The sequence below is a fragment of the Taudactylus pleione genome, unplaced genomic scaffold (assembly GCF_031769625.1).
Source record: "Taudactylus pleione unplaced genomic scaffold, aTauple2 ptg000156l, whole genome shotgun sequence".
Classification (NCBI taxonomy): domain Eukaryota; kingdom Metazoa; phylum Chordata; class Amphibia; order Anura; family Myobatrachidae; genus Taudactylus; species Taudactylus pleione.
The window spans coordinates 5957621-5980684 of record NW_028284558.1 but is presented as its reverse complement, the minus strand read 5'-3'; the positions used below and the strand labels follow the sequence as shown (position 1 = coordinate 5980684).

At 38.7% G+C, this 23064-nt stretch overlaps 1 protein-coding gene across 1 annotated transcript in view; it reads left to right on the top strand.

Annotated features, from left to right (window-relative positions):
• Positions 1-23064, top strand: part of FIGN (fidgetin, microtubule severing factor) — a 142047-nt gene that overhangs the window by 106100 nt on the left and 12883 nt on the right. The window lies entirely within an intron of this gene.

Below are 23064 nucleotides of genomic sequence, written 5' to 3'. Positions count from 1 at the left end.
CAAAGTGTCATACAATTAACAGATAAGCGGATCCTGGAAGGCGTATAATTTACAAATACCAAAGTAACAGTTAAGACTCTATTATCATGATGCATATTACGGCTTATAGATGTGAGTGTAAACTGATTATATGTAATATGGTGCACAATGGTGAATTAACGGGTTTTAATTATTCTACAATTGGTGTCAAGCCAATTATTTGCCTTCTGAACAACTCCATCTGTGCTTTGTTATTCTGTTGACTTTGGATATGTTCCAGGACATTAAATAATGAATATTGCACGGCTTTTAAGGATTGCTTTTTTTATTTATTCCTAGAGTTGCCACCTAGGGATCTTTAATGACAGTGTCATATGGAACATATCTATATCTTTGTTGAGGTTTTAGAGGGTTAAACACTTTTAGTTTGTTATATTTCAATTTTGCCTGACTTTTACATTTTTTTATTAATAATCATACGCACACGCAGGGGGGGTTTCTCAGTACCCAGAAACCCCAGCAAAGGGTAAAGGGCAGGGAAGGCCGGCTGGACTAGGGGAGAGACAGGGCAGAGAAGGCTGGCAGGCTGACTAGACATAGGGGTGCTGCAGGGTAAGACTGGCTGGACAAGGACATGGAAGACAGGCTGGTTGGCTGGACTAGAAGGGGGAGGGAGTGCAGGGAAGGCTGGCTGAACTGGGGGGTAGGCAGGGAAGGATGGCTTGCTGCACTGGGGGGGTGGGGCAGGGAAGGAAGGCTGGCTGCACTGGGGGGGTGGGGCAGGGAAGGAAGGCTGGCTGGACTTGGGGGGTAGGCAGGGAAGGATGGATTGGGGGGGTAGGCAGGGAAGGAATGATGGCTGGACTGGGAGTTGGGCAGGGAAGGAAGGCTGGCTGCACTGGGGTGGGGGGGTGGGCAGGAAATGAAGGCTGGCTGTACTGGGGGTGGGTTTGGCAGGGAAGTAAGGCTGGCTGGACTGGGGGGGTGGGCAGTGAAGGAAGGATGGCTGGGAAGGAGAGGGCTTAGGGAAGGCTGGCTGTACTACAGTGGGGGGACAAGACAGGGTAAACACAAACATGCAAGTACCTAAGAAAGGGGCCAGGGTGTCAGCGGCAAGTAATGCATCGGGCAGCAGGCGGAGAAAAAGAGAATCTAAGTTGCAGCATTAGAACTATTGAGCTGGCCATGAGCCAATCACAGCTCGCGGAACAGCAGCCAATCAGGAGCGGCATCTCCTGATTGGCTGCCGTTCCTCGAGCTGTGATTGGTTTGCGGCCGGCTCCATAGTAGTTCAAATGCTGCAGCACCGATGCTCTTCCTCGCAGCTGCCAACCGGGCCCCCTCTCTCTCCGGGCCAGGAGGCCCAGCAGTCCCCCTCTGATGGCGGCCTTGATAAGGAGCACTACTGGGGGCACTACTTAGGGGGAACCACTACTGGAGGCACTGTGTAAGGGGCAACACTGGGGGCACTACATAGGGGGACCACTACTGGGGGCAATGTATAAGGGGCACTGTATAAGGGGCACTGCATAAAGGGCACTGTATAAGGGGCACTACTGGGGGTACTGCATAGTGGGACAACTACAGGGGGTACTGTATAAGAGGCACTACAGGGGCGCATTTAATAAATCATGCTGGCTGTATTTATTTGCCTGCTGCATTCATGTTCTTTAGTGATAGAGGTGTGTGTGTGTCTGTGTCAGTCAGTATGTGTGTACCCCGTCATAGGGTACACACATACTGACTGACACTGGCATATTTTACTGCAGTGGTCCTAAATCCTGTGAAAGCTTTTCTATCTATCTATCTATCTATCTATCTATCTATCTATCTCTACTGTATATAGATATATATATATATAACTCTATTTATTGTGGCTAGATGTTTTTTCATTGGTTCGGTAACCAAGGATTTGGATACCCCCCTTTCAAAGTCCTGCGTTTGCCACTGATAATGATATCTGAATTCTGGTCTAGGTTAACATTTAGGGAATCCTATTTTTAAAATTGACTGATTGGTCAATTGATGATAATCATATAATTTATCTATTGAGCTCTGGTGATGATGGATGACGATAAAGGTCAGAGGCCCTGATTCAGAGCCGGACGCTCTCACCAGAGCGCTCGCTCTGAATCAGGGCCCACCTCCATAATTATGGAGCGTCCTCCTGGACGCTCGTATAGCTGTGGGTCACCACCCACAGCATATACGAGCGTGCAGGTTGATGGTCGCGATGGTCTTGACCATCGCGACCATCGCCACTGCGAGCCGAAGCCTGCGGTTGAGTTTCTCAACCGCAAGGCCCGGAGTGATTTTGGCTCTATCATAGCCAAAATCACTCCCACTGAGATCACTAGTGATGTCAGTGGGGCCGGCTTCTGACGGCAGGCGTTCCCTTGGGAACGTCTCCGTCTGGCAGGCACACCCCCGGCACGCCTACCAAAGGGGGCGTGCTGTCAATCAACATCGACAGCACGCCGCCTTTGATCAGACACAACGAGCGAAGGAAAGTCCTTCGCTCGTCGCGTCTCACGCATGCGCACGACGGAGCTCCCTCCGTCGTGCGCATGCGCAGTGCACACCATCGACCCACTTGCGAGCGGACAGCCGCTCGCGAGTGGGTCTGAATCAGGCCCAGAGTTATAAGCTATGCCAATGTTTTTGCAGTTGAGCCATTATCGGTGAACTTCCCATTCTTACTCAGGTCTGAATGATCTGCGACCGATTGCTGTGTTGCGAATATCTGCAGATTCTTGGATTTGCAAAGTCGCAGGTGGGCGTCCTAATACATCTCCTGGCGGCTGCAACATTTGCCTATTTTCTTATTGCAGCTGCGTACAGATACAGCTGCAATACCATTCGCGTACTTCTCTGTATCAGGCCCCAAATCAGTCAACTAGTGTCGTAGCCTGATCAGAGAGGTGTTTTCACTGTTGATATTGTAATGTCCAGCACAATCCACAGTCATGATAAGATGTATTTTTAAAATACTGTATCGTTGAATAACTTTGGTTAATAAAGCGACAAGTTATTATGTAATGTGGGACATTGAGAGGATCATATTACAAACAAATGATATCAAGCACGGTAATTATGATCCCGCTCAAGAGTTTTTAATTTAGAAACATTTAATGCACAAGTTAATATAGCAACATCTGTCATACTTAACTACTCATAACTAAAGTCCTGAGACTCCAGAATTTTCGGGGAGCCCCACAGACTGCTGTAAGGTTTGGTGACCCTTCCACATTCCGCTCACTTCTTATTGAAATCTAAAAAAATATATTTAAACCCAAAAATCTACATTTACATCTAAACAAAAAAATTACAATTAAGAGAGGGGCACATATTAATTTCTAAATATGCCATGAGGTGACTGATTTTCTCTTTTCATGGCTATCCAGCTGTGGTGCACTATAAGTTTCAGTGCATCCTACTCACAAAGTGTGACGAGAGACGTAGTTACAAAAGTATCAAATAAGTAAATTAATATATGTGTGTACAGTATATTAGATACAGTACAATTGCAAATATTGGCACTCAAACTTCAGTTTGATTGCAATGAGGTACAACATCAATGTGAATCTATGATATTAGAGTGATCAATACATGTGTTCTATTTTGTACACTAAAAATGGATCAATGTCCCAATCTCATTCACAGATCATTTGCAAGTTCTTGAAAAGTCTATCTTTTTTTTTTAGAATACAAAGTGAAATATAAGTTTGTTATCAGGTCAAATGACCCAGGCTTAGCATTGTAACATAAAAACCACACCATTCATGGAGTAATTACATGTAGATAAAATTTAGTTTCCAACTCATTTCATTTCCTTCTGCGACTCATATGTGGCAGTATTTACAATTTATTTTAACACCCATTAATTTCTTATTTCATCATAGAAAATGTTGTGTACAGGAATTAACAGTATAATAAATATTTATTTTCACAGATTTTTTTATTTAAATAACACATTTAATTAACACGAAGCATGTTTTGTTTTGCTGTTGGCGCATTTTGTGACCTCTATAGTTGCCAGATAGGACATTTATTATGTACGATGACTGTCTCTTAACTTTAATGTGTGGTACTGTAAGTACAGAATGAAAAAAATAGAATGAAAAAAAAAATAGCTGTATTCTTTCACTGGGGAGCGTTGCCTTAAACCTCGTTCAGTCCTTCCACTCTTCCCATGTGTCAATCCAAGCACTGCAAATATATTTAATTTACATGAAGCCTTTGAGACTATCTGCATGTGATCTTTATTGAAAACAATTATATAATTTGATCCCATGTGGGGATTCTCCTGACACAATCCACTTAACATGCTTATGTGGACACGAGTCTTCATTTTGGCATGTATTAACGTTTCAGCTGACTAAACCTACAATTTAGCTTGTCTCACCATTTACAATATCCTCTTCTTTAAGTCACCAGCAGACATGATGGCAGTTAACATCTTAAATGGCCTTCCCCCCCCTTCCCTTTGGTATTCGTTATGAGAAACGTACAGTGGATAAATTTATATTGCAAAGTTACAAACTTGGCCATGTGAGGTTTACAGCTTCATATAATTGAAGAACAGTAATAAGCTGGGAAAGAATTAGTTGTAAAACCAAAAGGGTAGAAGGTTCTGAGCGGACAATGGTCTTTCAATGAAATTTGCTTTTATTTTGTTTTTCTATAGTGTTATAACCTACTGAATAGCAGCAAATAAGCAAATTTGATTTGTTGTTGCAATTAACAGTTACAGCTCATAGTGTGCTGTTCTACCATATTATTAAAGTATTAGTGCTAGAAAAGGTGTTCCTATTATCATTTATAACCATACTTGCCCAGAATGTTTAGGAGATGTTTGAATTTCCCCTGGACTTCTGCTAGTAAAGTAGACCACCATAGCCTTTTGATTAATTGCATCATTGTGCAGAGGGGTCAAATTTTCATCCTCTGCGCTTGTCCACACACAGGGCTGACAACAGAAATCTTGGCACCCGCTACACTCATGTTTTTGTGACCCTCGCCCCATCCCTCCCCGGTAGTTACAGGATGGTCGGCTTGAGATTTTTCTTACCTATAAGGTGGTTTCTTTGCAACTGGGAACCTCTTGGAAAAACAGTGTCTTCAGTGGGTTCTTTTTATGTTAGAGATCACATGACCTGGTAGGGACCTAATAGTGTAAGAATATAGCCAATATCATTATCATACATCAGAAGTTCGATCAGATAACACATAGTAATAGATATTTTGGGGCAGGGCAAATTTCCCTGATCAAACTATTTTATATTGCTAAACTGCATTTGCTAATTTTATATACCATTTGTACCACAAAATGTTTTTTTTTTTTTAAAGAATTGTCTAAATTAAGTTTACTGTGTCCCAACCTTTTCCTTCAAATCTTGAAAATTGTGGTTAATCTCCAGCCTCTTCCTGTGTGTTTCTCTCCAGGCTTATCTTCCCTGTTTCTCTTTGGCAGCCTAATCCTTCTGTGTCTCCCCAGCAACCTCATCCACCTGTGTCTCACCAGCAGCCTCATCCACCTGGGTCTCACCAGCAGCCTTATCCCCTATGTCTCACATGCAGCCACATTCACCTATGTCTCACATGCAGCCACATCCACCTGTGTCTCTCCAGCAGCCTCATCCCCCTGCATCTCACCAGCAGTTTGTTCTCTTGTGTCTCGTAATCAGCCTCATCCTTCCTGTATTTCTACAGCAGCCTCATCCTCCCTGTGTCTCTCCAGCAGCCTCATCCTCCATGTGTCTCTCCAGCAGCCTTATCTAATCTGTCTCTCTGCAGCAGCCTCCCTCCTACCCCTTTCCCATCACTCGACAGCAGCCTCAGCCCCCTCCCCACCATGTCTCCCCAACTTCAGACCATCACTTGCATCAACACAACACTGTGTGTCTTCTTACAGGTTACCACAGTTACTTATGTTCAATAAACATGTCTCATTTCATTGCGCTTTTAAAAAAATTAAAAACAAACATTTTTAAATAAAAATTTACTTTAACAATACATTTTAATATCCTTTGCTGCAGATAACATAGAGGAAAATATACAGTATTTTTCCTGTCACTCCATAAAGATGAGCCTTGTTGGAAGTTTCTAGTTATTCCTGATGGTTGAGGGGTCTTTTTATAGTCTTCTCTGGCTTGCATTCAGCATAGGACAAGTATTTCTCTATAGGCTAGAAAGAGATTGACAGAAAAAGTTATAGAGTGCCCTATAATAAGTGTGCTGTGTATTATAAAACATCATCCCACAACGGATTCTAACCTATTAATCACAGCATGAATTCTAACACAGAGCGCTAGTCCGTTCCCTCAAATAGTATATCATTGAAAGTACTGTGGGAGACACTTTAATCATTCCTAGAGTATGCTATGTAACTGATCTTGAAAATACCCAGTTCTCACCAGAGATTTATATTAGAAAAACATGTCCAGTACTACTGTCTTTCTCTCAAAAACATTACATATATTAAAAAGGCAGTCAAGCTCAACAACCATTTTTAAGTGAACCATTTTGGGCATCCTTCGTCTTAGCCATGGAGACCTTTTCAGGAAATGTCATATCTGGTTTTGCTTAATGTAAAATGGCCCATCAAACCTACTTTAGTTTAACTTACTTCTTAAATACCAGTGTATTCCCTCTAACCATGTATGGTCAAAAGTCACTTTGTAAAGATGAAAAGCTGCTTTATTTTAAATTTAGTTCATTGTGATTCAAACTAGAAAAGTTTTGAATAATAGTACAATTTTATTTTCAAATGCCATTGGGAAAGATATGTTTAATTTTAATTTTATTTTAACTGCACAACCTCTAGACTTACACTTGATACAGGTATACAAATTAGTGTTCTTCTATTTCATAAACATAGCCAACAAATAGCAGTTACAATAAATCTAAATAAATACATCTGAACTTCTATTCCAGCTATACATTTTGGCATGCTTCATACAATTACTAATGGTTGTTAACATCAATATAGAGGGGTCGTTTCAATTAGGAACAATGTGCGGGTGATGGCCGCTATTTGTCATTGGAATGCTGGCAATGACAATCTTCCTCACCCTTGAACTACTTCAATTTCACCTCTAAATTGGACATTTTGGTTCGCAGGCCCATAGGAGTGTATATTAAAATATGCAAATTAGGGGCTATCAAGTGGTGTATGATTACATACTGTAATGATTTAATGTACCTGGAGATTATTGAATAGTTTTCTCCATGCAGATATAGAGTGATTTAATAAAACTTGGAGTGAGTTAAAGTTGTGAGAGATAAATCGCCAACTAATCAGCTCCGAACTGTAATTTTTCAAGCACAATTTCATCTCTCTCCAAGCTTTATTAATCTCCCCTATAGGTCCTGATTCAGAGTTGTACACTAATGCTGCCCCTTCTGCATCTGTTTTCGTGGCTGCTTTGCAAAAAAATGAGACAGCCACCAGCGGCTCTGCAGATCATTACAAAGACGCAGCAACGGTCGCAGATCATTCCATTATCACAGTTCTGAGTAAACTTTTGGCTACCCTATGGAGTAATCCTATGGTCAGCAGCAGTAACTGAAACACCGGAGTTATTTTCACTGCGTATGGAATCGCAACAGTATACTGTGATGCCCCCAAAATGGACGTGACACACCTGTGTTCTTTATCGGGGCTTTGCCGTTACCTCCCTTGAATGCTACCTGACTGTCAATCACACTGCCAGTATAGAGTTGCTGCAAGTGACTACTGTAATGCACCTTGGCACATGCACAGTTTACTGATAATCGCTCAACTATGAAAATAGCATCGTTGTGTACATCTCTGAATTAGACCCATAGTTTGATCCAATAGATGGACACACTTTTTTAATGGGTGGTGCTGGTGTGTTGTGAAGCACCATGAATATATATTGTATAAATTAGTGATGTACGTAATAAACTTCTCTGTTTTGAGACACATTTGCTGTCTATAGAGCATTGTAGCGGAATGGCGCATATCCACTAGGCAATATTAATGAGCGATTGCACGATTACGACATTCGCTCATTAATCATGCACTATAATGTCAAAAATGACCAGTGATGGTCGTTTCCGACATCAATCATTGCCCGAACATACCGGTCAATCTGCGGATAACGACAGATAGACTATGTACAGGGATGAGGGAGGGTGTAGGGATAATCATTCAGTGTAGGCACTGCAAGGGATGAGAATGACGGTACGATTACGATGTCATAATCGTACTGTCTTTCCCTAGTGTGCCTTAAGTAGAGATAACACTGAAGTGGGTAAAATCTGTCCGGCGAATACATATCGAGAAAACATTTAAGTGGATATATAGGATATCATTAGATTGCTTGTGTTTGATAGAGTATATTACAGTGGGTTGAGCCTGTCTGGAGAATACTATAGTGGGTGTAAATTGTCAGGAGAAAAACTGTGACCCCTGTGTTCATTCTGCTATTTAGGTCCGTCACTTATAGAAAACTTTTCATAGAGACGGCCAGTATAATTCACGTGTTCTTGTGCAGAGGTCATAAAATGTGCCATCTTTGTAAGGATGGTTTGAGAATTAACCTGCAAATTGAATACCCTGTTACAAATTTTTCAGCTACATACGTTACAATATTATTTCTAATGTGAATACACTGTTATAATTTGATTAAGTTAACTGATTTGTATTTGTTTCTGCTTGTAGTGCGATTGTTTTTATTGAGAAAAATATAAATCTCAATAAGCCAGTGACTGTATATCTGCTTTACATTATCCACCTTATCATTATGGAATTTTCAGATGCGGATGAGTAATTTTATGTTCGACGCGAGATTCGGCAGCACCTTTTTAACATTTTGTCTACCTCAAGAGAAAAGCTCATTTGATTTACAGCCAGCTACTGCAGAATGGAATATTTATTGATGGGCTTTAAAACTATTATAACAAACCTTTCTGATTTTTTTAAAATGTGTTTTCCATATCCTATTGTGGCAGAGGATACACAATATTTATGTATTTGCAAATTTAATGTTCTATAATAGATTTTTTATTTTTTATATATAAATCGTATGCATTTTGAATACATTATGCATTGATGTCCCAGCTTTCTTTTGCCAAGCATTTGTATGGATTCCAACTTGACGTGCCAAGTACTGTAGTCTCAATATTACATATTATCTATTTTGTTTTACTGTCAAATTGTGAAATACTGCACGATTCTAGTTTACAAATAGTAAAATAGTAGAGTATTTTTTTATTATTATTTTTTTACATCAGACCATATTTTAGTAATTTGAAGAACTGGAGCAAAAAAAAATGGCTTGCATGATATTAGTTTATGGATGTACTGTTGTTGGCTGACGATACTACATGCTATACATCACTAGATAAAAAGCAGGCATATTACCAGTGTTGTGTTTAACTGCATCAGTGCACTTTGAACAGCCTTTACCATGGAGATACTCCATACACACTGATTTCCATGCCTTGATGATCATGAGGCAATAGAGCACTTGCCTCATTAATGCCATTTGATTGAATTCACCTCAATAAAGTGGCAGATTCAATTAGTTGTGGGGTTTACCCTGTGGCTAATTGTCAGCCATGTGCTATTTAGTTAAGCACCACATCGGCACACATTAAGCCCCAGAAAGTGCACTTAATGTTAAGAGCTGTGAGCTAAATTCCGCATTAAATGCACGTCTGGGGCCTAATAAGCGGGAAACCTATAGATGCCAACACTTAATGCGAAATCTATGGTTTATCGTGTACTACCTGCAGGTTTGCGCAGGGAAATTAACTAATAATTGAATAGCTCCAGGTGTTAAACCCTGAGCTTTAACTGCACTTTAAACACCGCGAGTAATTGAATCTGCCCCAAAGAGTATCCATTGGGTTAAGATTTCCAAGGAAATCTACTGATGAATTTCTTTGGTGAACGCCAATCACAAGTGAGCCGTCATAATATGATTCCCTGTTTGATACAAAGAACATTTGATAATAGAATCTTCACAGATTTTTGGTATCTATAAATAAATACTCAAATGTGTAATGTTAATACAGTAGGTACACTATATAAAGTATTACATTTTCAGCACTACAATGCAACCTTGAAATTGGAATTACCAGCGGACTCTAGAAAATCAGTATGATGCTAGTGGACGTCCCTTTTTATTTGAAACAATGCATAAAGTAAACAATATATAATTTTATTTTCTTGTTTTGTTTATGTGCTCCTCTATTTTATTTGGTCAGCCTGTTTTTATAGCCTGATTTATACTGTCCATGAAGAAGATAATGGAACACCCTTAATATAATCAAAGCAATACATGCTTCTCTAATGAAACAAAGTGAAACATTAAATGTTATTAATTGTACACAGTGTTTTAAAGAATTGTATTTGCATGATAGTTTATTTAAAATAATTCCAGTTTGCTGGAGTTTAATTTGTTTTTTTCATTGCAAGGAAGCTAAAATGATTTGATTTTGTGTCCTTGTGCCTTTACATTTTATTGAAATTCCTCCGTGACAGGATACATAATGGTCATATGTATTGCACTGTATTTCACACTATATTTTTGGCTAATGGAATTATATGCATTAGTAGGATGCCAGTGTGTTCAAACTGCCACCTCTGCTCTGGTGTATATAAATATGAGATGTTGTGTGTTTATAATAAAAAAATCATATTTGCATGTGTTTTGTCTAATCAGTATATTTATTTTAATGTATTTTATAACTTTATTTTTAGTATCAAAGTTAAATAGAAGGTAATAAAACATTCCTGAACATGCACAAACAGATTTTATTGAGTGATAGAGTTACGAATATACTGTTTTTTTAGTTATTTTTTTAACGCCTTATATATATTTTTTTAATGTTGTCATATACTCAACAGAGAAAAATATGGCAATAGTCTTAAAAGAGAGGGGCAAAAAGTTTTGTTTGCCCTTGCTGTCTCTTTAATCAGAAAATGGTTGTCGGTAATGAGAGACTGTGCTTTGTATGCTGTTAATAGAGGCCACTTGCTTATGAAGACTATTCCCTCTCCACAGGAGTAGCTGTCCTCGTGAGGCCATATTTTGCAGGAGCGAATGACCCTGATCAAGTTCCTTGTTCATAGTTTTTTATAATTCTTTCCTGGTCTTGGTGCTGTTCACAGCCTTTCCTACTTCCTCTATGATCCCTCTCTCCCTCACTTACTACAGTGGTGCAATAGGGAAAACAATTGCGGATTTAAAAGCTAAGGAAGAAGAGTAATGGCTGGAAGGCGGAAATTACAGATAAAAGCCAACCTCTCCACATACTGTAGGCAGCAATTGTAAGACTATAAAACTGTATATTAAAGAAGTAATTTTTAGATATTTTTATTTTTTATTGATGCGTAATTTCAACTACAGTATTTTTGCATTTTAAATATACTGTGCATTTGTCATGATGCAGTTCATTCATAAATATTAACTACAATGGGGCAGCACAGACCTATTCGATTACTGTAGGTCCTACATCCCTGCACTGTGCACAATGCACGTTAAATGCACCCTCTCGGGGTTTTATGCATGGGGAAACCCATAGATTCCTGCAATTTACACAGAATCTATGGGTTACCGTATGTATAAAATGGTGAATAATTGAATAGCTTCAGGCATAAAACCTGAAGCTTTTCCCTACGCAGTAAACCGTGCACCTAATTGAATATTTAATTAGAGAATAATAGTTGCAGGACAGACACTCATGATGCTAGTACTGAAAAAACTGTTGAAAGCACTCTAAATGCAAAGTTCTTTTTTTCTTTATGTGGGCCTAGAACAGTGGAATGCTTACACTATACAAACAATGTAATACTACTTCTAACTTACCAATGCATCCCCTCCGCCCACCAACGACGTCGTACAAAGCTTCTAAGGGAGACTTTCCACTTGCCACTAGCTCACACTTCCATACTCTTATCAGAGGGTTATTATATGTGAACTAGACTGACAGCAGAGTTTTGGGACTAGTAAAAGGAATTATAGGGTAGAGAGTAGTTTCATCACTAGGGTGGTGCCGAGAGGCCATGCCACCACCCAGTGAGGCCACTCCACTTTTTCAGACACGTGCGCCAAAATTGTGCGTTAGGGGGTTTAGTTGCCACACTGGATGTCACCAACCCCAATGCCACCACTGGTAGAGACAGAAAAATTGCTCCAGAGGAAGCTAAACTCTGTAGTCAGTATTACCTTGTCAAAGGAAAGGTATAATGGAATGGTATAATATAGTTATATAGTTGCAAAAATGCAAAGGGAAAATAATAAAATTTGGGTGTATTGCTTTTATAGAAAAATATTTTCTCCATTTATGAGAATGGTTTATTTTAATTTTATTTTTCTGCATGTGTTCTGTAAAAATATACTGTACACTTGATTTAACCTCATAGATGAATATTCTACTCCTTTACCCATCATGCTGAGTGCCTGTGACAGTTTTTCTATACCACAATCATTAATAAAAACAAGCCAATCCATGTTGCTTAGATGAATCTTTGCATCCTTTCTGTTGTTACCTCTTCTCCATTCACTCTCTGCAAGTAATTTGGGAACTACGTCATAATCAAAGTGGACTTTGTTTAAAAACAGTTTCCTAATCATCCCTCTGGAAAAGACCTGATCCTATTTAACCTTGAACATCCACTTTTTATTACATTTCTCTTATGACTTGGACCTGGTCTGATCTCCTATCCTCCATTCACTACCTATACTCTTGACCCTACACCTGCTCAACTACTGAAACTCTTAGCCTCCGTCATGATCTCTGTACGTCTCCACTTCTGTAATTTTACTTGCATTGTTCTCTATTCATTTAAGCATGCATGGTTCACACCAATCCTTTACACAAAATGCTTTGACCCATACAACTTGTCCATTTGCTACTCTTTCCAATCTACTCTTAACCTCTAAGTTTCTAGAACGCCTTGTTCATTTTCATCTATCTTCACACCGATGATCTTTTGGGGCCTTTGCTCTCTGGCTTTCATTGACAGAACATTGACAGACTGCCTTCTGTAGTGGCTGATCTCCTCTCTGCTCTTTCCATCTTTTCAATTCTCCGCTTACATGATTATTTTACTGCTTTTTGTTACTGTTGATTTACAGTACTCCAGTTTGATTTAATATGTTAAAACTTTTATGTGCACTTTATTCATCTACCTTGAACGATACCTCCTGATTCCATACTAGGTCATCTACTATTCTACGTATACCAGTTTTCAAGGAATACCACATTTGTTATTTATCATCTTTAATATATTTATAGCAAAAATCACTTCACCGGTCCAAATAAAGTTTACTGATTTTCGTGGATGTAATTCTATATGAGTGAGCCTAAATTTTCCTCATAACATATCGATTGCTCACTCCCTAGATTGTTGGTAGGGCTTTCTATTCTTGTGTTTTCCTCATGTTTTCCTGCATGCACTGTCCTATCCACCTGCACACTTTGTGCCTGGCCTCTTAACCTGGCTACACACTATACGATGTGTGCAACCAGAGACAGCACAACGTGATGGAACAATATATCACGCTACACGATTTGTGATATATCGTTTAATGCGGAATTTAGCAGCATGGTGTAGTTCATTACATCGTCCCATTTGCGGTGCAGCACAGCAGACGGGACAATGCGATGAACGACCTCCATGTACGCGCGATCAGGTGTACACACTATACGATCTGCACGATATATCATTTCAATCTCATTCAGACCCGGTCACAAGTGCTGAGCGCTCGCAACCGGGTTGATGGTTAGACCCTGCACACGCGCAGCGGCCGCACTGCTCCGGAGCTCACTACAAAAGGGCCGGCTGTCGATGTTGATCAACAGCTCGGCCCATTTTGTGGGCGGGGGGGGGTTCGCAAGTGGATACAGTATACATACATACAATACAGTATTTGAACTGAGCATTTGACACCTGGGGGTGAATTTTTTTTTTATTTTTCTACAAATCTCTATTTGTTATAAGTTTATTGATGTGTAACAAAAAGGATACTGTATGCAGGTCAATAGTTTTGGATCCACCAGCAAAAAATTTGGGACAAGCAATACTGATGATAAGCTAGGATTGAGAAGAAGGATAGGATATCATCCATGAGCAAACCCTAAGAGAACTCCATCAAAGCCAAAATCATATTGAAGAGGTGTTAATGGGGGGTTGGGGGGCTTTGTGTGTTGTGTTCTGCATAATTGTGTTTAGGAGTATTGTCATAAAGCATAAAGGGAGAGTGGCGACAAGAATGGGCATTATTTACAAGGGAAAGCTTTTTTATGTGTGTTACTGAGAAATTAAGTCTATGATATTCCAAAAGTATTTTCTATGTAGGTCATTAGATTCCCATTCTGCAGGCCCAGTAAACAATAGCAGTTGTGCTGTAATTTAAATTTATCAAAGTGCAGATGCGAAAAATGTACAGTACATCGTTGAATGAGCTGTTACTGGCAGATTTTACAAATCTTCTGCTAAGTCAAAGACCCGTAACTTTTTTTTTAAATACAGATATGTGTGAAACTACTTTATGACCTATAATTGAATGTTTTATGAATTAATATTTTGACATATTTCCCAGCTGTGTTCACATTAATTATATTGTTTCTAAACTATAACCAACAATTAAGATAAGTCATCTTAGTGAAGTCCAATGTGTACACTTCATGCCACCATGCAGAAAAACATGCTTGCATAAGAAATTTCACAGGCATCATGATGGCCAAAATTAAATGTGTCTCATTAGTTTTGTTACAGTAAATGTAAAGAAACCCTATGTTAAACAATTTTCAATCAGACTTTGTAAATATATTTAATACATTTCCATTACAAGAAATTAAACATTTAAGGTTTTTAGATAAAGATAATATGGATTACATTCATTGTCATTAAATGGTTCTCCATAACTTTGGGAGAAAAACATTTTGAGAACTATTAATATATATACAAGTTTATTTTTTTTTAAGGCAATAAATAGTGTATTGCTTTTTCAAAGACAAATAAGGGTATTGATTGTTTGCCCTGGTAGTTTACTCTCCAATTCAGACATGCCCTTCTCGTTTGGGTCACTGTTTGTGCAACTTACTGTACCTCTTTGTGGCCTCTTCTATGGCGAATTCTAAGTCTTGATTATAACACTACTAAATGCGAAAATCAATTCAGCACCAGTAACACTTTTCAAATTACATTCACACTGAGGATTGACTATTAAGGGCTCATTACTGTTATTTTTCTAGAGGGTGGTTTATTAAACACAGTTACCTAATAAGCATCTTCAGTGGTGCAAATTGCTGAAAACAGTAATGAGTCTGATTAGACTTCATTTCAATTACAACGAGTTGTCAAGCAAGAAAATCTCCTACATGTGACTTGATTTGGCCACACCATGTTTCAATGCTGAGGAAAAGAATGGAAGGAGGAAAAAAGCTTATCTCTTCTTCCTTCCTATAGACATAATGAGTAGAAAATTGTCCGAGTTTCAGGGCAATTTATGCACTGGAAAATTGGATGGACAGCATTAAACATACGAACCGTTTCCTTACAAAAGGGTTATGCATCCTATAAAATTCATGTATGTACAGTGCAAGTAATAAGAAAGTGTACATTTCCATATCTATGTGTACAGTATGTGTGTTCCTAATTGCAAAGTGGTGCAAAATGTGCTAATGCTATATAAATGTTGATAATGTTTATTTAAGTGAATGCGTGTGTATATATATATACACACACACAATTATTATATTATTATAGTTTATATATTTTACTCCCTTTTAACATTTTTATGTTGTGTTTCTGTTTTACATTATTCTTTTTATGATAATGGAAGCCTATAAAATAATTATTCATCTATATTACACAATTACTTCTTCCAAACATGTTACAGTGCTCTGAAATTTGTAAGTTAATATTTAATAGATAATACACTCGATTTAGGTCCAAAATGTAGGTTATTTAACAACATTAAATATCTAACCCCCATTAAATTATTCTGAGACATTGCTTCTCAAATTGGAAAAAAAACCTCTGTTAATGTGAATTGCTTTATGGTGATTAAGCTGTCATTTTTCATCAACTGGTTGCTTCTGTAACATTTTAATGCATTTGCAAGTTCTGCGGACACCACAGGCCAGTCGCTGTTTTGTGCCATCTTCAGCATATGCCTTCAAAAAAATACAATTTGACATTGAGCTAGATAAAAACATTTCTGAACCTAGTGTAGGGTAATAAAATGAGCGTGATAAAAGAATGCATAGCAATATGTGCTGAGTAGCAGCATCGAGGGTGATAGGAATTCCATTCCGGTATTGTGAAGAGCGAGAGCAAATGCATCTTCATTTACCGTGTGTTTATATCAGACTCAATAGAAAAAAGGCACAAATAACAAAGATCATTGCAAAATAAGTAAATATCTTTGGATGTCGAAATATTCAAAAGTATGTATGTTTTTCAATTGTTTTCAATTTAAAAATATAATACTCTACATCATTTTTTATTGATTTATGGGACAAGTCAAAATAATTTAGAAGTTTCCTTGAAATTTGATTAACTCATCTATAACTCCAGCCATTGTTACTACTGGCATCACTGTCCAACTTTAGATCATTGTGATAAATAGGATGTTTGCAGAATATATTTTTAGTCATGTATTACCAGTTATTTATATATAGTGCACATATATTACACAGCATTTTACAGAGGCTATTACAGTCATTCACATCAGTCCCTGCCCCAGTGGAGCTTGCAATCTATAGACCCTACCACATGTACAGACATACAAAAACACAGACCTACTAACCTACAAGTATGTTTTTGGATTGTGGGAGGAAACCAGAGTACCTGGAGGAAACTCAAGTGAACATGGGGAAAACATACAAGTCACACTAATGCCGCATACACACTAGACGATAAGTTGGACGATATGAACGATAACTATATCGTTATTGTTCATCGCGTTCAATATCATCCAGTGGGTATGTAAGACATTGTTAACGATGTGCGCTATCGCAATCATTAACAATGTCTTTCATCACCCGTACTTGCAGGGCAACTTGACTATATTCTGCAAGTACGGGGATGAGGGAGCGTGCCGTCACTGACCAATATCGTTAACGATATCGTACAGTGTCTATGCTCAATGTCATTTATGACATTGAGCTGCGAGGAAAAAGTCTGCGAGAAAAGGCACTGTTTGGGGATTAACACGTAGGGGAACCCATTGATTCTTCTGTTTATGCTGAATCAGTGGGTTAGCATGTGTTAATGCCTGGTTTACTGAGCGGGGAAAATGCTATTTCATTGAATAGTAGCCCCATGGCTAATTGAATTCACCTCTCTAAATTTCAGTGTACCTAGAGGTTTTTATTTTTTTTATGTTGAGTTTTATATTTAATTGATTAATTTAAACTTAATTGTTTTTTTATCTATATGCATGTGCCAGCTGGCTTTGTTTGGCTAAAGGAAGACCTGACAATCTTTTGAGTGGGTCTTTATAGTTGCAATTACTAATAAAGTAGCCTTGCATACTGCAGTCTGAAGTATTTTAGAGTTGTTGCTGGGTTTATGCTGAAATTGAGTAATTTTAGCTTGTTAGGTTCACATTTATCCAAAATCTGACTCTATTTTATGTTTTCAGGATCAGTCAATAGGGCAAGGTCATGGGAAGTGCCCTATTTCTGACTCCTCACTAGTTTGATTTTTCCAATGCTCTTTCTTGACTTAGTCAAACTCTCAAGACCAACTTGGCGTACATGTCACACAGAACCACCACGAAGATTTTTTTCAGTCATGTATTCTTCTTTTATCCCACTATCAGTTCCAAACCATAGGCAGTTTCCTAGGTTACAACGTTGATAATCTAGTCTTGTCAAATATGTTTTTTTTTCTTTTTAATTGAAGTAAATGGCATCCTTATCAAGCCTTTGTATGGTAATTGTATTCTTTTTTTTACATACTGCATTAGAATGGTAAGAGTATTTTGTAGTAACTGTCAGGGCTGTTCTTTGCATAAGACAAGGTGAGAACCTTGTCTTAGGTGGCATATTTGGAGAGGTTATATCTCTGTTGTGAAAAGTCACTTTAAAAGCGCAGGTGTCGAGCATTTTAAACAGTGCAGTATGTGAAGTCGGACTGTCGAAAAACATATTTGTAATGTAGGCGATACTTCGATACTTTACCTCTACAGTGTAGTGATACGTAAAAACATTGGGGTTATTAGGGCTTTTTAGTGAGAGATTTATCAAACATTCTAAAAAGGACATGTAGACATGTAGATGTGTTAATCCCTAAGTATCCAATTGGTATTCGATAAATAGCTAGAATTTGATTAGTTGCTATGGAAATCACCTAAAGTTATCTTCATTAGAATGTTGAGAAATCTTCTAATGAGATTATCAACAACTGTGAAAATATTAGACAGATGCAGAATTCTACTATATGTACCAACCTAGTATTTGCATGATATGTCAGATGTGGCTCAAAAGATGGATTTCTTATCCTTTACCCACTATAAGAAAATTGTCTGTATTGCACTTAAGTTTAACATAACACTCTAGTGCATGCGCTCCAGAATGCTATTCACACAACATTTTGGGGCGCAATTTAGACAGCAATGTTGGCAGTCACAGATCACTACATCAGTTCAGGGGGACTGGAAGAGAAGGAGCAGAACAGTTATGCACATGTGCAGAACAAATCTACTCTGAGAATGCCTAGGGGTGGAGCAGGAGACAGTCGCTTGGGATGCAACTGTGTCAGCAAAAGCCCAACTGGCTGTGGTCCCATCTCACGCGACCACACCAGGTTAAGTGGTTTAGGGGTCTATTTACTAAACAGTGTTAGGAGACAGAGTAAAAAGTGATAAGAAAGTGATAAGGTGCCAGCCAATCAGCTCCCAACTGTCATCTCACAGGCTGTGTTTGAAAAATGACAGTTGGGAGCTGATTGGCTGGCACCTTATCACTTTCCTATCAATTTTCACTCTGTCTCCTAACACTGCTTAGTAAATAGACCCCTAAATTACCTATAATCTTGAATACAAGGTTGGTTGATACAAGTGAGATAATAGAGCTACTTTCATTCCTAAATATATATGTTGGCATTTCAGGAGCTTATCAGAACTGGATATATCTGAGATAACATTGTGTTCATCTATGGAGTTATTCTCCTAGACACATCAGGTTTCCTGTTAGCACTGATGACAGAGTGTTTATTTAATCTGCCTGCTGACCATGGACAGCGCAGCAGGTGGGAATAAAACCCGAGCCGTATAGGTGGCAATTATAAGCTGCCCGAAAGCAGAGGGGTCCTGAAGGCTTTTGGCAGCTGCTGGACTCCAAAGCCGCTCACGGTTCTTGTTTTAAAATATTTGACACAAATTATCATGATGACTGTGCTACGTGCAAGAATATATTTTGTGTGCTGGTATTTATCAAAATCCATTTTATTTTCTGGAGACAAGTTTTATTTGGTCTGCAACACAGGAGGACTGGAGGATAAATCTGTCCTACTGTACTAGGAAGGTCTTACTTTAGCACATGCTCCAGAAGCAGTAACTGGTAGCTAGTTTATCTTCATAAAGAGCTCTGTGTGAAAGAACACACCATTCAGCTCACACAAATGAATTTTATATGTAGTTTCTTCCTCAGCCATCAGATGGGGACTAAATTATACAGAGGTCTCTGGAGTGAAGGACACAGAATTAATGCACTATGTCACCCTGTCCTATCTACAGAGTTTTTATTTATTTATTTTCTTTATGGTAAGATACTTTTTATTGGTACATTAATCATATATTCTGTAACCATTCATACTTTTCACAAACTATATATATATATATTATACACTGTATATATATTTTTATTTTTACTTTACTGTTTCAGAGATCGACCTGATCACAAGATACTTGTCCTTTAAATTCTGTATTGTACTATTTTACTTTAAGTTAAACACTGAGAAAAGTCATTTAAGAGCAGGAATGCCTTGTTCATTCGAGACTAAGGCCTGCAGTTATTAGACCTATAAATTTGTTTTTTGACCCCTGTTAGCTCAGTCTATTTGGTCAAAATTGAGTACAGCTTCTTTCAAATGTACTCAAATTGATCTTTTCCTTGATGGAATACTAAAACTGACCCTATATGTTTGAATGTATGTGTTTGTATATGTGTGTGGGTAATGTGAACATTGCATTTAGATTATACAATAACAGATAAGGAGCTTGCAATAACCTGGTGATAAAGTATTGTGTATTATTTGCTGCACTATGCCTGTAAATACACAATGTTATCATATGTTGAGACTTAATTCTTTTTAATACGATTTTTCTGCCTATAGATGCAGACAGAATTATGGCAAATTTGGCCCTATATAGTGCAAGTTAAATATTGCCTTTCGTGAGTTTACATTACCCCAGGCTAAATTATGCAATTTAGTGCAATGCTGAGAAAAGTATTTCAAGAACAAGCTGTGAAACCCGTGTTTTCCTTAACTTTAACATTTGTTGAAAAATAAAGTGAATAAATGCTCATCATAAACACACAAATACCGTAACATATAATAAATTGAGACATCCAAAACAAGTGATAATCTTCATAATCAATGCATAAATATTCTTACAGATACATGGTGCATTTACTTCTGTTGAATTAAGGAACAATGTAAACACTTTTGACCTACCATTGCTTTTAGTAAATAATCTATGTGCATGCATTAGCCTTGAGATAAAACAGGGATGGAGGAGGGGGGGGGGGGGGAGTTAGGGGAGGACAGGACAAACTGTTTCCGCAAAATAAACAGCTCCTTTAAATTATAAGTACATATTTGTGTTTAAAATTATGATCATTTTCACACTCATTAAGGGCCGGATTCAATTAGTTTTGTTATGTTATCAGATGAGGAAAAGGGTTGTAGCCTCAGACTTTTATGTCCAGAGCTATTTAATTACATGCCCTTTCCTCAAGCGGTAAATCTGCGGCTAACACGAGTTAACCCATAGATTCTGAGATAGGTACCCGGAACTGTGGGTTACCGTGTTTGCAGAAACTACAATAAGGGCAGAAAGCTCAACTTAACTTGGATTTCTGTTTGAGCCCCAGGAGAAGAAATCTGCTTTAAGTGTAATCTGTGGGCTGCAATTGAATAGCCCCGGGCACAGCAACGTGGCTAATCCTCATTTCAGGGATAATTACATTTGGCCTTAAGTATACATTATGAATCTTATAGGAAATGTGAGTGCACTGCGCTCCTGGCCTCCTGGAAAGGCAGGTAAGCCTCCCGGCGGCCGCCGACCCGTCCAACCCCCCAGCGGTTAACCTAAAACCCCTGCAGCAAGGGGGCAGTGACGCGATTTGCACTGAATTTGCATCATCATGGCCCTGCCCCCTGCTTCACAATGTTGAAAATATTGGTATTGTGTAGCAGAGCATGGCCAAAATGACTCAGTTCTGTGTCCGCCCCCATTGCCGGGTAGTATCTCCTGCCACACTTCCATTTCCACGTTACGCACCCCTAGCTGCCCGGTCCCGAAGGGGGCTACAAGAGTGTTTTTTAGACATTCACAATGTCGACATCCATTATATCGGCTTAGTTGTGTCAGGATTGAACATGTTGATATGTTAATCATCTTGACATTCAGCTGGTCAACACTGATGTTGACATAGTTAGAATGTTGACATACTGTTTTTCATGTCATTTTGTTCCTAACCCTAAGGCTGGGTACATACATAAAGATTTTCTGTCCAACCATCCAACTAGTTGATTGGTTGGAATGAAAATCTGGTAACATATGGGAGTAAATGATGATAAGCAATTTGCTCCTAAATGCCAGAAAACAGATGAAAATGGTCATTCAGACAAGTTTGTTAAATGTTTGATTGATCTAAACAATTTGTTCAAACAACAGTTTTTGTCCATTTTCTGGTGTTTGGGAGCAAATTGTTGATTGTCTTTTTCTTTCATACCTTACCAGATTTTCATTCCAACCAATCAACTAGTTGGATGTTTGGACAGAAAATCTTTACGTGTGTACTCAGCTTTAGGGCAACCCTAACCCTAATGGAAATGTTGACATTTCAACCATTAACCTTAATGATGTTGATATTTTTACCATGTCGACATCATCAATGTTAACCTTCTGCTGTTGATATTGTGAACAGAGACATGGTGACTGTATGTTGTGAGTATGCATCAAGTTGACCTTTACATTACATTTTATTCACATTACAGATGTTCTCCAGTTGTGCCAGAATATACCATATAAGGGAAAAAAAGTGAAATAAGTTCATGCTGGGTAAACCTGTTTTAAATATTTTGTTGTCACGGCCTGGATTTCTCAAATGGTCATCTAGGCCAGAGTTTCCCAAAGTCTGCCATTACAGTCCAGGTTATAAGAATATCCATGCTTGAGTCCAGATGGTTAAATCGAATTGACTGAGGTACTAATTAAGTCACCTGTGCTCTAGCATGGATATGCTTAAATCATGGTCTAAAATGGTGGAGTTTGGGAACCCCCGATCTAGTTAGGTCCGGAAATTGTATTTCTATTTGTTTTTGCTTATGAGCTGTCTTTATAACACTTGTGTGGATTTGTGATTAAAGAGCCAATTATCGTGTAGGCTAACACTGACCAGTTGGTGGCTAATGGACTGTATCTGGCTAGCCAGGCTGTCTTCTGTGGTCCTTGTTGCAATTCTGTTGACAACATTGAAATCTCCTTTAGTTGTCCAGAAGGTATGCGGTCAGGAAGCCGGCAATCGAAATGCCGACCACCGGCTTCCCAACTGTCAAATCCCAGGATGGGACTAATGATAGGCGTCAAAATCCTGACGCCTATCATTATCCACCCGTTGAAATCCCAACACGTGTCATAACAAACAAAGGTAAGCCAGACATCGTGAGCATACAGCTGGGGGGGGGAAGGTTAGGTTTAGGGGCTCCTCGGGGGACTTAGGGTTAGGCACTCCCAATTGAGGGTTAGGGTTAGGCTAGGGGAAGGGGGGTTAGGGTTAGGCACCTCCGGGGGAAGGTTAGGATTAGGCACCCCCCCGGGAGAGTTAGGTTTAGGGTGCGGGGAGGGGGGTTAGGTTTAGGCA